Source organism: Oxyura jamaicensis, chromosome 4 (genome assembly GCF_011077185.1).
Source record: "Oxyura jamaicensis isolate SHBP4307 breed ruddy duck chromosome 4, BPBGC_Ojam_1.0, whole genome shotgun sequence".
Taxonomy (NCBI): domain Eukaryota; kingdom Metazoa; phylum Chordata; class Aves; order Anseriformes; family Anatidae; genus Oxyura; species Oxyura jamaicensis.
In genome coordinates this window covers 20,166,147-20,178,380 of record NC_048896.1, presented here as the reverse complement: position 1 = coordinate 20,178,380, position 12,234 = coordinate 20,166,147, and the positions used below count along the sequence as shown (strand labels likewise).

At 39.2% G+C, this 12,234-nt stretch overlaps 1 long non-coding RNA gene across 1 annotated transcript; it reads right to left on the bottom strand.

The window, feature by feature from the left end:
• Positions 1-4,876: 4,876 nt before the first annotated feature.
• LOC118167178 lies at positions 4,877-10,366 on the bottom strand. The gene is made up of 2 exons (XR_004750993.1): positions 9,639-10,366; positions 4,877-6,242 (listed from the first exon to the last, which is right to left on the bottom strand). It is a non-coding gene; the product is annotated as an uncharacterized LOC118167178 (long non-coding RNA).
• Positions 10,367-12,234: the final 1,868 nt, after the last annotated feature.

The window sequence follows — 12,234 nt, the reverse complement described above, 5'->3', positions numbered from 1 at the left end:
CGCTGGAGCTTTTTGTGCCTAGCTATCAGTGCATGCCAGTGTTCAACACTAAAGTGATGAATTCATAAAATGTACTAGCTGCTCAGCATTAAAAATTCTGCACCACAAGGATGCAATAATCGCTCTGACTTTTGAGAAAATGTTTTGGGGTTTGGTGTTACAAAAGGTCTCTGTGTCTGTGAGTTGATGCTCTAGCCCCTAGTAGTATAAGGAGATTTCTGCAGTGCCTCCCCTCTCTCTAAATAGTGTATTTGCTGATGTGCTCAGCTTCAGCCTGGAAGTACTAGGGAAGGCTACTTCCCCCTTTTTATACATGCCGGTGACAGAATAAATTTTCTTTCCCCAGGACTGTTTTTGGTAAATAAGATAGAGCAAGGATTTGACCAAATAAGCATTCTCACTGAGTGTTTGCAATGCTGTTTGAAGGAGGTGATGTGTTTTCAAATCAACTAGAGCAGGATCAGAAGCAATGGGATGTGACTGGGGTAACCAGTGACGCTTTCAAAGCCAAGAGCCGATACTTCATTCATTCAATATGTAAGGAAGATGGATGGTGCTATTGCCGTCAATTCCTCTTGAGGGTTTTTCACGTGAATATGTATGTGCGGGCCCTGCTGTTCCATTTATAGATTTAAGTATAGAAAAACGAAGTTTGTTATTAATGCTGAAACTAGAAGGGGACAGTGCAGCCATTGGCTATTTGTGGTTAGAAAGGATCTATGCTATTACCTGTGGTCATTAACTTGCTTACAACTCTGAATGTAGTGGTAAATGGTTATGAAAACAGTCTTAGTTTTCCTTTGCTCTTAGCAGTGTTTCTCAGGTTTATGTGACCGCATCAGTTAGGATGTGGGCTCCTGGAGGCAGATGAAGGAATGGCAGAAAAATTAGAAGAGTTCCTCTAATGCACAGTTGTTAAAATTCTCTAATGTAGAGGAGCAAAGATAGGCTCCTGCAGCTACTTAATGCAGCTATTCTGTCTGCTGTGACAGTGCTCACATGTAGAGTTAGTTGCCTAACTGGGGAATCAGAGTTTGTTTTTTCACCTCTCTATTTCAGTTTCTTTCTATCAGTCAGTCATCCCTGGTTTTGCAGACAAAAAGAACCGCTAAGCCTTTTTTTAAAAAATGTGTATCACATAATGTGTTCTTTGAGGGTTCGAGCCTGTGCCCATTGAGGTCATTAACAACGGTTCTATTGACTTCAGGGGTACAGAATCAGGCCCTGAGGCTCAAAGAATTGGTGCATTGTTAATCCCTTGGAGCTAGGAGGGAAAAGGGGCTTGTAAACGCATATCCCACTGCCAATAAACGGATGCCAAGCAGTTAGCATTTCTTGCACCAAAAGCATATGCAGTTTATACCCACAGAGGTTTTTAGAAGTCTAAATGAAGGATATTCCCTCCCTAGCCTCCCCAAAAGTCACATCACTCCGGTTCTTAATAAACAATGTCAGCCAGATGCATTCTGAAAGTAAGACATAATTTCCTAAGAAATAACAGAGCTAACTTTTCTACCTTCTGCTTAAAGCAGCATTAATTAGCAACACAAATTGTGCTGAATTAAGCCCAAACACAACTCCAGCATATTTATATCTGGAGCAGAGGTATAGGCTGCTTGTTTTATTATCTCCGCCATCATCAATCATGTACAGTACATTTTACAGAGTAAAGTTTTGAAATGATTAACTGCCCTGTTCCCCCATAGTACTTCATACATTTGATCGATTTTTAGTCATTTCATTTAGCCCTGACCTTGCTGTGTAACAGTCATTTCTATAGCCCCAAATCCAGTTAATCTGTGCTTAGTGTCTTAATTTACCTCTGAACAACCAAAATATTTCAATATTAACTAATCTTTGCTTGTGTTTATATTCCTTTTGGCTTCCTGAATTATTGTTATGACATGATTTCACTACTCTGCGCACAAACTGTGGGGCCAGATCTTGAGGTCTGTAATCCTGTTTTTAGGCAGAAAAATCTTCTATTGAAGATGAAAGTACAACCCTAAAATTTTCTCATTCTCCTTTTTTAGAAAACAGCTCTATTTGGAGGAGAGTACCTGTCCATGTCTTTGAAATACCAAAAAACATCAGGCTAGATGGGTGAAGGTTAGGGAGGATATAGACAGTTTTCTGATGGTCTGAATCCAGAGTTAAGGAACATTATTCCTGTGTTTGTGTGAAACAGCTTTCCTTTCTGTGCTGCTCCTGGAACAACAGAGCTGCTTTTGTGATCAAACTGTCTTTCATCTCCAAATCTTGTTGGGGAAACTGAATTATGTAGTCCACTGACCAGAAAGAAAAGTTGTAAAGCCACAATACCTACTAAACCCCACCTGAACAGTTTTGCCCAGAGAAGGGGGCACATCCTCACCCAGCAGTCCTGCTCAAGACTCTCAGGGTTCAGAATCAGTTACGCTGGCTTTCATGCCAAAACCAGGCTTTTGCTCCTCTCTTGCTTATATTTGCCAGAAAGAGCAACACAGCTTGCAGGTGCTGGCTGGATTCTTATGAAGTTTCAAAAGGATTGTTCAAATGTTTCAGATGTTTCAGTGTGTTACGCTTGATAAACCCCACTGACGGGCTTCAAGCTGCAAGGACGTCACTGGGGTTACAATTAGAAGGCAGTGGTATCGCACCGAAACCATCACACATCTTGTATAGTTTTTAAAGACTGTACTTGGTTGCAAGACTGGGAAGGGGAAAAATGTAACTCGACTCTGAAGGCCCCAGATGAGTTTGCAGAACTGAGAGCTTGAAAGTTCATTTTTAATCTTAAAAGGAATATGTTTGGTACAAGTAACAGAGAGATACTTTGGACTCCACAATGCTGTTTTGTTACAAAGCTGGTGGGAAGTTTTTCATTTCGGGGTCAGTTGGAAGCATTCCAACTTCTGAATCGGAAATATATTTCCTCTTTCAGGGAACGTACACATATATGTACTGCATGGTTTTAAGATGTCATTGTCCTGACCTCATCAAAATGAAATTAGAATAATGCTTCCTCCTTCTTGCATTTGTGATCTAATAAATCAGAGTCCAGTGTGATGTCCACTAAAGTCACTGAGGGTTTGTGCTTGGAACCAGAAATTCATCTCATGGTTACATCTTTATATTTCAGGGCCTAATGACTCTGATGACCTTGATACAGTCTGTGAACTTCGAAAAATGCTGTTGCTAAGAGCTGCCATTCAGTTTCTCTTTGGCTTGAGTAGCTTAAATGGTCTGGTGTGTTCCAAAGCCTCAGTAATTCAGCAAAAGCCTTTTGATGAACACCAACTAAATTGAAAGCATAGATCTTCCCTCATGAACCAATTTTGGAAATTTTAGTTATGTTTTGTCATCAAAAATGAACATTGCTGACGGATGTGAGAAGTGCTGTCAGCTGATCTTTGCGCTTTTAGTTTACAGCTATAGTTCTGAGGAAATAATTATTTTCATGTATCTATTTTAGAAGATCACTATCAGCTTATCTGAAATGTATCATAATCAAGGCATATGTGAGTATAAAGTTATGGGGACTCTGCTATTTGACCAAATGATTCTTAGTAAATTTGAGAAATTCAGGAATAATCACTTATGATTTTTGAAAAAGCTGGTCCTTACAATTCATACTGAAAATATGCAGAAATTAGTTGACTTTCAGTTCATTATTGTGCAAAGTATGGCAAATGCGTTTGTTGACAACAAGTAAAACAGGTGGATTCTGGTCTTGTTTTAAATGCAAATCTCACCACTCTCATGAAGTTCCCAATGTCATTTCCAATGTGAAATAGCTGTTAGCTTAAGCAAAGCTCCCATTGCAATCAAGGAGGCCGTGGCCTGAGCTAAAACTACAAAGTATATCTGGAGTACCTGACCAAACTCACACAGTTCTAGGCCTACGTGGAAACATGTCCATCATGGCCTGACATTTATATACATATATACACATAGTGTCATCTCCAAGCTTCTTTTTCCTTCTCAGACAGGGTCCTCTACCCAGAAATCGTGTGTGAACTGGCACGTTAGAGTGGCTGGTAATCATAATTTATCTGTACAAAAAATTCCTATTGACTAGTGACTGAACAGGAGCTGAGAGGGCTCCTGACACTCTGAGGATATTTTACAGCTAGCCATTTTTGTATCTACAATGCAGCCTGGTGAGGTGGCATCTTTCAGTATTCTTCTGCAAAATATACAGAGCATGTGGAAAGAAGGGTTAAAAGCTGAGTAGAGGTATATGAACTGGCAGGTGGTTTCTAGCAAGAGCCAAATGGGAAACAAATGACTCAGAAACTACAGGGTCCAGGAGTTATTATGATCTAATTCATATAGAATTAGAATAACACTCTGTCTCCTTTTTGCTTATGACAGGTTTTATTTGCTTTTCATGCTTCAATACATTGGTAAGTCTGTAAGAGATATTTATTCTCCAGACTGAATCCATAATCCAAGCAGATGTATATAGCAAACATATGATTTCATGTGTGCCCTAAAGCCAAACTCCTCCTTGAAAACTTTATAACTGGTGATCTACTTAGAAGTTGAGTTAAGCTTAATGGCAAAGCCAGGTTCAAAGTTCATGTATATCTAGGCATAAGGTCCTGTGTGATGCTGTGTGGAAGGGGGTGGCCCTAAAAGTATGAATAAGCTTGCAGTGAAAACATGGCCTTTGGTATAGCTGTCATTGGCTTTCACCTTTTACAGCAGAATATTTCCCTAAAAAATAGTGGAAACAAATGCTTTCCAAAAGATTTCCAGCATGTCGCTTTTCATATGTAGTTAATACTTCAAAACCTCGTAACAGCACTCCAGAAATTTACAGCACCAAGGAGCTAGGTGTTTAGCAACACCTTTCCATTAATCTGCTTTTTCTTTTTTTTCTTTTTTTTTCTTTTTTTTCTCCAACAGTATAATTATGTTAGAAATAAGGAAAGCAACTGTGTATTCATGGTCCAATTTAATGGGCCCCAATACTTTGCTGAAGCACTGCAGTGGATCACTTGGAGTTAATTATTATACAAATTACACTTCAAATAACAACAGTACATCAAAGTAATGTGTAAGGTCTGCCATGCAACACAACAGCAAGAACTTTCAGAGTTAAGTCTAAAATTATGTGTTTGCATTTCCTCTTTAACTCACTACATCACACTTAATGTTTGCACCCCCAATGAAACCATGTGTAAAACTTGCCACTTCTTACCTAACACTTCTGATGACTGTTTATAGCCACCTAACAAGAAGGTGCTAAGGTCAGTTCTGAATTGTCTTGCTTTCTGAAATTTAATTAACTGATTTATCACTGTGAAACTAACTGTTGGGTTGGATGCTTCTCAGAGCCAGTGTCCATTACCTAGACATAGGGGGCAAAGCTCCAGTTCCTGAAAAAGAGTGATTTTTATGTATACAGATTTCAAGGTAGATCTATAAGGTGATGTCTCTGCCACCTTCCCCCAAAATAGAATGGTACATACTCTTATATTTTATACTTTCTTTATATTTAATTTTTTATATACTTTCTGATGTATGAAGAACAAATAGCTAATAAGAGATTTGAAATAAAAATTCTAGTCCTGCCTCTCCTCTCCAGTCTTGTCCCTAACCTCTCGTGCACCTCAAGAATAAGGCTACAAAATATGGCTACATGTCCTACAAAATAGGCTAATAGCTTTATTCAAAGACCACTGAAGTCAATAGAATGATGTTTAATAAGTGTAATGGTTTTTAGATTACACTCTAGGCTATTGCAAGTACCAAGGAAATGGCATCTCACTCCTTGAAACAAAGGATTTTACTTAACTTACATTTATTGTTTTTTATTTTTTAAGATACACAAATGAACACCAGACAAATAGGTGACTCTTCCTAGACTTTGCCAGTCAATAACACTGTGAAGTCTGCTTGTTTCAGCAAGTGAAATTTACTGAAAGTAATGGCTATGTATACAACCCGGTGCTTCATCATTAAAAACAGGATGCTTTAGCAACATCATGGGTTAGACAAGCTTCCCATAAATGGGCAGTCACTGATAGCAGTGACCTTGTTTGTTAGTGCTTGAGTGCTTAGTTAGTATTGGGTGCTTATAAGGACACAACAGAACTGAAGTAAAAACAGGATTATTGCAGTTTAAATGTTCACCATTAGTTTCCAGATAATCTGATACTAAAACATTTAACAGATGACAATAAATAATTATCTCTTTTCCTAAAAATCAGGACTGTGGACTCCTTGGGGCTCATGGGATATTTCTGAAGCATCTGCAAATGTAATTAAGAAATGTAAATCTATTGTCATTCGACTTCTATTTGCTGCATAAGAACCATGGCAGATCTATTGGAAAATGCTTAAGACTCTTCAAATTGATATAAGGTGAGAATTGCTACAACAAAACCATTTTGCAGGGTTGTTGTGTTTTTTTTTTTTTTCACTTCTGATGCCTTCTATTGTGCTGACAGAGCAATCAAATAGGCAGTTTCATACTGTAATCATAAAGATCCAGCACAGTTGCTACAAGGTGTGAGTTACAAAGCCAAACAACTTTTAATTGGGAATAGAAGTTTTATAAAGCATGAGAATGCTTCTGTTAAATTTGGCTATACTGTTAATATAAGATCTTTTCAAATAAACTACTGAGTTTCTGAAGGGTTTGCTGTCTCCTAAACACTGCAGATTTTCAGAACTACATTGTGTTAATCATATCAATATAAGTATACAACTGTAGTCATCTTTGTACTCTATTAATCCCACTGAAATCAATAAAACAAATCATGTTAGGTGGAATTCATCTCTGTACAGATAGACAATGAAAGTCCTCCACAATAAGACAATATATAATTTAAAGGCTGTGGATTCGATCTTTCAGTATACAGGGGTCAGAATCTCCAGCCTGTGGGTTAGACTGTGATGTTACAATAGGATATATCTCTTCTTCCTATAATTTTTCTCTACTACCTTCTTAGATTCTGGACTGTTCTGTAAATTCCCTGTATTGACACCTTGCTAGCAGCATTGGCATTTTTCTTCCAGTTATTGTCTTTTTAGACCTTGAGATGCTGTTGGAATTAGATGGTAGGTAAGGTATCTAGGTGAGAGAAAATAAAGGCCTAAAAGTAGCAGAGCTGCTCATTCCTCTCATGTATGCTCTATGTACTTCTTTCCTCTGAGGAAATGCTTTCTTTTCATGGAAGTTGCACAGGGAGAGTTTTTTTCATGTTCAATGTGACGTTTTTTGGGTAGTTACAAAGCAAAGGAGACAAACACCCCATAGACAATATATTTTCTAGGACTAATGAAGACAAAGCTTAAAGTTCCTTTTCTGTCAAATTTCATTCCCGTATTAATATCTTGTTTATATGAAGTGAATGGACTCTTAAAAAAAAAAAAAAAAAAAAAAAAAAAAAAGCCTGATTTCCTACCTTAGTGCTGCAAAGGCTCACTCCAGAAGTAAAAACACAGGTTCTTCGAAATTAACAGGGGTGAATGTCAGTTTCCTGCATGACTCAAACTTTGTAACTACCAGACCACTTGCTTAGGGGAGGAGAGGGATCTCTCTCTGATCAAGTGGAACAGATCAAATCTGAAATCCTTAAACTTCAGTGAAAAATGTACATTCTTATTGTATAGACAGCCCTTTCCAAGAATTGATGAGCTTTTCCAACAAATATTTTCACTAGCAACCACTACTATAGATCTGAACTGAAATGAGTTATAGTAATATACAAACAAATACTGGGAGAAAAGTGGATTTTTGATTGGCAAGCAGTTATCGGAAGTCATTATTCACTACTTACAGCTAAAGGAGATTGTCTTTAATATACTTCAGTAATTATACACAGAAATAAAATAGCGTTAAGATTCTGCACAGAGTTCTAAGTGGTTTAAAAACTGGTTTTAACTCTCAAGATTGATTGAAAACTGTATTTATAGGTATGAAAGAAAAAGAAAGAGGAGTCACTTTATTAACAGTGTATATGGGATACTGTTACTTTTTTGATTTACTTTTTCCTTAAGTAATAAATATAGATGCACTCAGCAAAAGGGTTTCAATAAGAATTGTAGGGTTATGTTATGCCAGCAGTGCCTAGTGTACAGTTCATCAAAAAGCAGAAGGTAATATAAATTGTATCTGATCTGGAACTATAATAACCCTACACTTCCACCAGCCCCTAGCTCTTAGAAGAACTAATAACATGGATCCTTACGATACCACAAATTCAGGAAAAATGAAGACGGTTGTACATGCTGTTTCCACATTTGTCTTAGTTGTGCAATTGTAGTATATATAGGTTATTACTGTAACAATCCATGCTCAAGTCTGATAAAAGTTGATGCAGGAATTTGCTACCTGAAGTTGAATGTCTCCAATAATGGAGTAATGACTTATTTGTCAACAAGTTTCCTCATCGAGCCTGTTCCTATACAAATCTTGATCACCCTTCCATGTGCTAGAACATATTCCAATATGCCAGACAGTATTATTCCGCCAGGGTGTAGAGGATAAAATCCTAGCTCCGATGACAGAGGTAACAAACCTACCACACGTTTCTGTTGTTCCAGGATTTCACCTGTTGACTATTCTTAGCAAAAAAAAAATAATAACAACAAAACAATGAATCACCCAGTCTCCTATACTGTCTCTGCAAAAACTTTCAGAGAAGGTTAGACATACAGTGAACTCCCATCATGTGCGGGAAGACCAGGTCTTCCTTGAGGGATCTAGCAGCTACTTTCTGCCATGAATTGTAGATATTAATCCCAATAGCTTTATCATCTAACAGATTTACTCTGCTAATTTGTATAAATTTTTAAGGTTTTAAAAACAAATATTTTTGCCAAGAATAATGCGTAGAAGGCAGCTTTATGGATTAGCTATAAACTGCATAGCAGAATATTTCTGTTAAACTGTCTCTCATCTGCTGCTTTTTAATTTAATTTTATGTCTCTGTTACTGCTTGGTAATGAAAGGTAAACAGGAGAGCTTCAACAGTTTGTTCTATGCCCATTCATAATTTAATCAATTTTAACTAGATGTCCTTTGACTTGTTCCTCTAAAATATATGCAACTATGTCTATATTCATTCTCCCTCTTTTGACACTGTACTTTCCCCTTGACTGCTACTATCTGTAGTTTCATCTTCTTGAATCCCTTTTTGTCTTTGCTTCTCTCTCTGCCTATCACTTTATCTGTAAACTGTCAATTGCAGAATTAATTGGTTTAGGTAATCAAAATGCTGAGATTAACATAAAGTTAGGTTAATTGTATCTCCTGTTTTTATGAAGAAATAGCCGGTTAAAATAATTTTTAAAAGGCTGTAAAATACAATTGTTAATACATTTATTGGCAATTATAATCTAGTTATGTTGGTAGTGGGAGAAGCACAATGATTTCTGGAAACTTGCTGCCTGAACTTCTCTCTTGCAATTAAAAATTGGGAATTACAAAAGTGCTAAAGTCAGCTTAGTGTAGTTAAGGTGAAGTTTGTGCCAGAGAATCCTGGTGTAGATTTTACTGTGACTTTATGCTAAAACCATGGATTTAGCCTAGTAACATCAGAAAGCTCAGTGAGAACGCTGTGTCCCAAATTCTCTAGCATTTTTCTAATCCAGTATTAGACATCACAATGAGAACACATTAGCTAATTATAAATCATTACCTCCTCCTGGCTCAGGTAGATAGTACTCAGAATCCCCTGGTGTCCCAGGCCACATCTGAACATGAAGCTCTGATTACCCTGCAAAATCTTGATTGTATTTAGTTAGGAAAGGTTTGGGAAAGCATCTGGTATGACCTTGGTTACCATGGAACTCACTAACTTGAGTCACTTAACTTCCAAGTATGTAAACTATTTGTAAGGCATTAATATTCACATAGAGCCAACTAATATCATACTATTTTGTCCTAGGATAGATTGGGTTCACTGTAAGAAAGAAACAGGGATATAGTCTCTTTCGGATTCTTCAAAATCTGTATAGGATTGTTGCTGTACCATTTGCATCTAAAAATATTACCACGAGATGCATAACAAAAAAAACAGTGTGTTTTGAAAATGTTCATAATAATGTGAATGTTAGGGGCTTCAGGAGGAGAAATGTGATAATGAAAATTTATTTGCCTCTTAGCACAGATTAATTTTAGATTATAACGAGACTCTCCATTTTGAGATGAGGCTGTGAAGTACCATTTTATTTGGGATCAGGTACCCATCCTACCGGCTATCTGTGAAAATGAGATTCTGCCATACGCCACCTTCATTACTGGTTATTTAATTTCTTCTCATATGTCCTAACATTTATAAAGTTAAACATAATTTCTTTCATATTTTTTCAATACATCATAATCAGGCATGTCAAGTGGGGTCAGGCTGGAATACACAGCTGAAGGAACAGGAAGAGGAAATTTGTGAGAGCAAGTGCACAGGAAGAAAGCAGGGCTGCTATGAAAGGACACATAAAGGAGGACTTGGACACTGTGTGAAGAACGTGTTAGTAGAGTGGGGAAAGAGGCATAGTTTGCAACCAAAAAGACAACTTATTAGCCTATAGGAACTTGTGTTTCACAAGTATATTGGAAGTCTAAATTTCACATAGCTGTCTGTAACTTTCAGGTCTGATATTTTTACCAAAGGACATTTGAGAGAAGAGTGCTCTACAGTAAAGCCCAGCTGTTGCTTGTGGTCTTAATTCTGGATCTGAAACTTCCTGCCTAGGTGAGCTGAGTCAGTTGCTTTACCTGATTCTTACATATGTAACAGAAGAATACAATCCTGCTTCATAGGCATGTCTATGGGAATTCATAAATAATATTTGTAGAGTGCTTTGGGCTAGAAGAGTGCTACTGATATAAAGATATTCTCCACATATCTCTACAGAAAACCATTTCTTTATTTAAAGAGATGAAGTGTCAACTGCTATCTGAACCTAAAACAGGAACATTCCCAGCCACCCTACAGCCTGATCTTTATCCTGCCTGAACTGGAATGGATTCCATCTTCTGGGAATGATTCTCCTAAAGAAGCACGCGTATAGCAACCAATGCATGCACCTAGGAGTAAGCAGGAGTCACACATCTGTGCGTAAAGTCATACATATGCTTAACAGCTCTTGCTGTATGAATGTGATGCCATGTTATTCATCTGTGCCTTTGGCATACTTCAAGAGTAGTAGTTTGAAACTGCATGTGTGCAGTCATCTGCTAGTCTCACATGAGTACTTACTTACATGAAGCGACAGCCAGTGTCACTGGCTAATTATATTGCAAATGCAAAGCCAAATGCTTCTGATATTATCCCTAGACCAAAAAAAAAACTACCAGCCGGAGATTAACAAGGAGGGAGAAAAAAAAATCAAAGGCAGACCAAGGGAATGTGGTCTGCTGAAATCAGAGGAAAAGAAAACATCAAGTGTGAAACGATCTTCCCTGGGCCTAGGAGATGGACTGGGCGACCTAGTATCTCTTTTCTGTCTCCATTTTTTACAGTTCCGTAAGCCTCAAAGCAGCAAGAAAAGAGCTGCAGGCTCCATACAGTGAGGTATCAAGGAGGGGGGTAAAAGATCAACACGCCAGAGAACCAAGTTTCCAGCAAAAGCACAGTGTCTCCATCCATGTCCACAGGCCAGGGGCATAACAAGATTGATGCTCAGCCAAGAGGTGGGTACCAAGAAGTACGTGGGGTGTCTGACACCTGTCTGCCTGCTCCCTGTGGAGATCTAGCCTCTCTGCTACTCCAGGTCTGTCCTTTTCCACAGCATAAGGGGCAACGGAGAGACTTTGCTGGATTTCTGTCTTTTAGAGGAGGTTTGGAAGGATCTAATATTCCCTTATGTGGGATAGACTCCTCCTGACGACCCTTCCCGCTGCCCTGTGCCATCCCCGGCCCTGTCACTGCCCTGCCGCCTCCCTCTCCGCCCAGGCGGGCCCTCGCCCTCAGCCCCGGCCTCCCCGGCGCCACCAAGCCCTCACGGCGCCCTTTGCCCCCGGGCCCTGCGGCTCCTCAGCCGCCCGCCATGACCGCCCAGGACCCCGGCCGCATCCCCTCACCCTCCCCGCGGCTTTGCGTCGCCTCCCCCGTCCCTCCCCTCCCCTCCCTTCCTCCCCTCAGGCAGCCGCACGCACCGCACCGCACCGCACCGCACCGCACCGCACCGCACTCTCCCTCTCCCTCTCCCTCTCCCTCTCCCTCTCCCTCTCCCTCTCCCTCTCCCTCTCCCACTCCCACTCCCACTCCCACTCCCACTCCCACTCCCACTCCC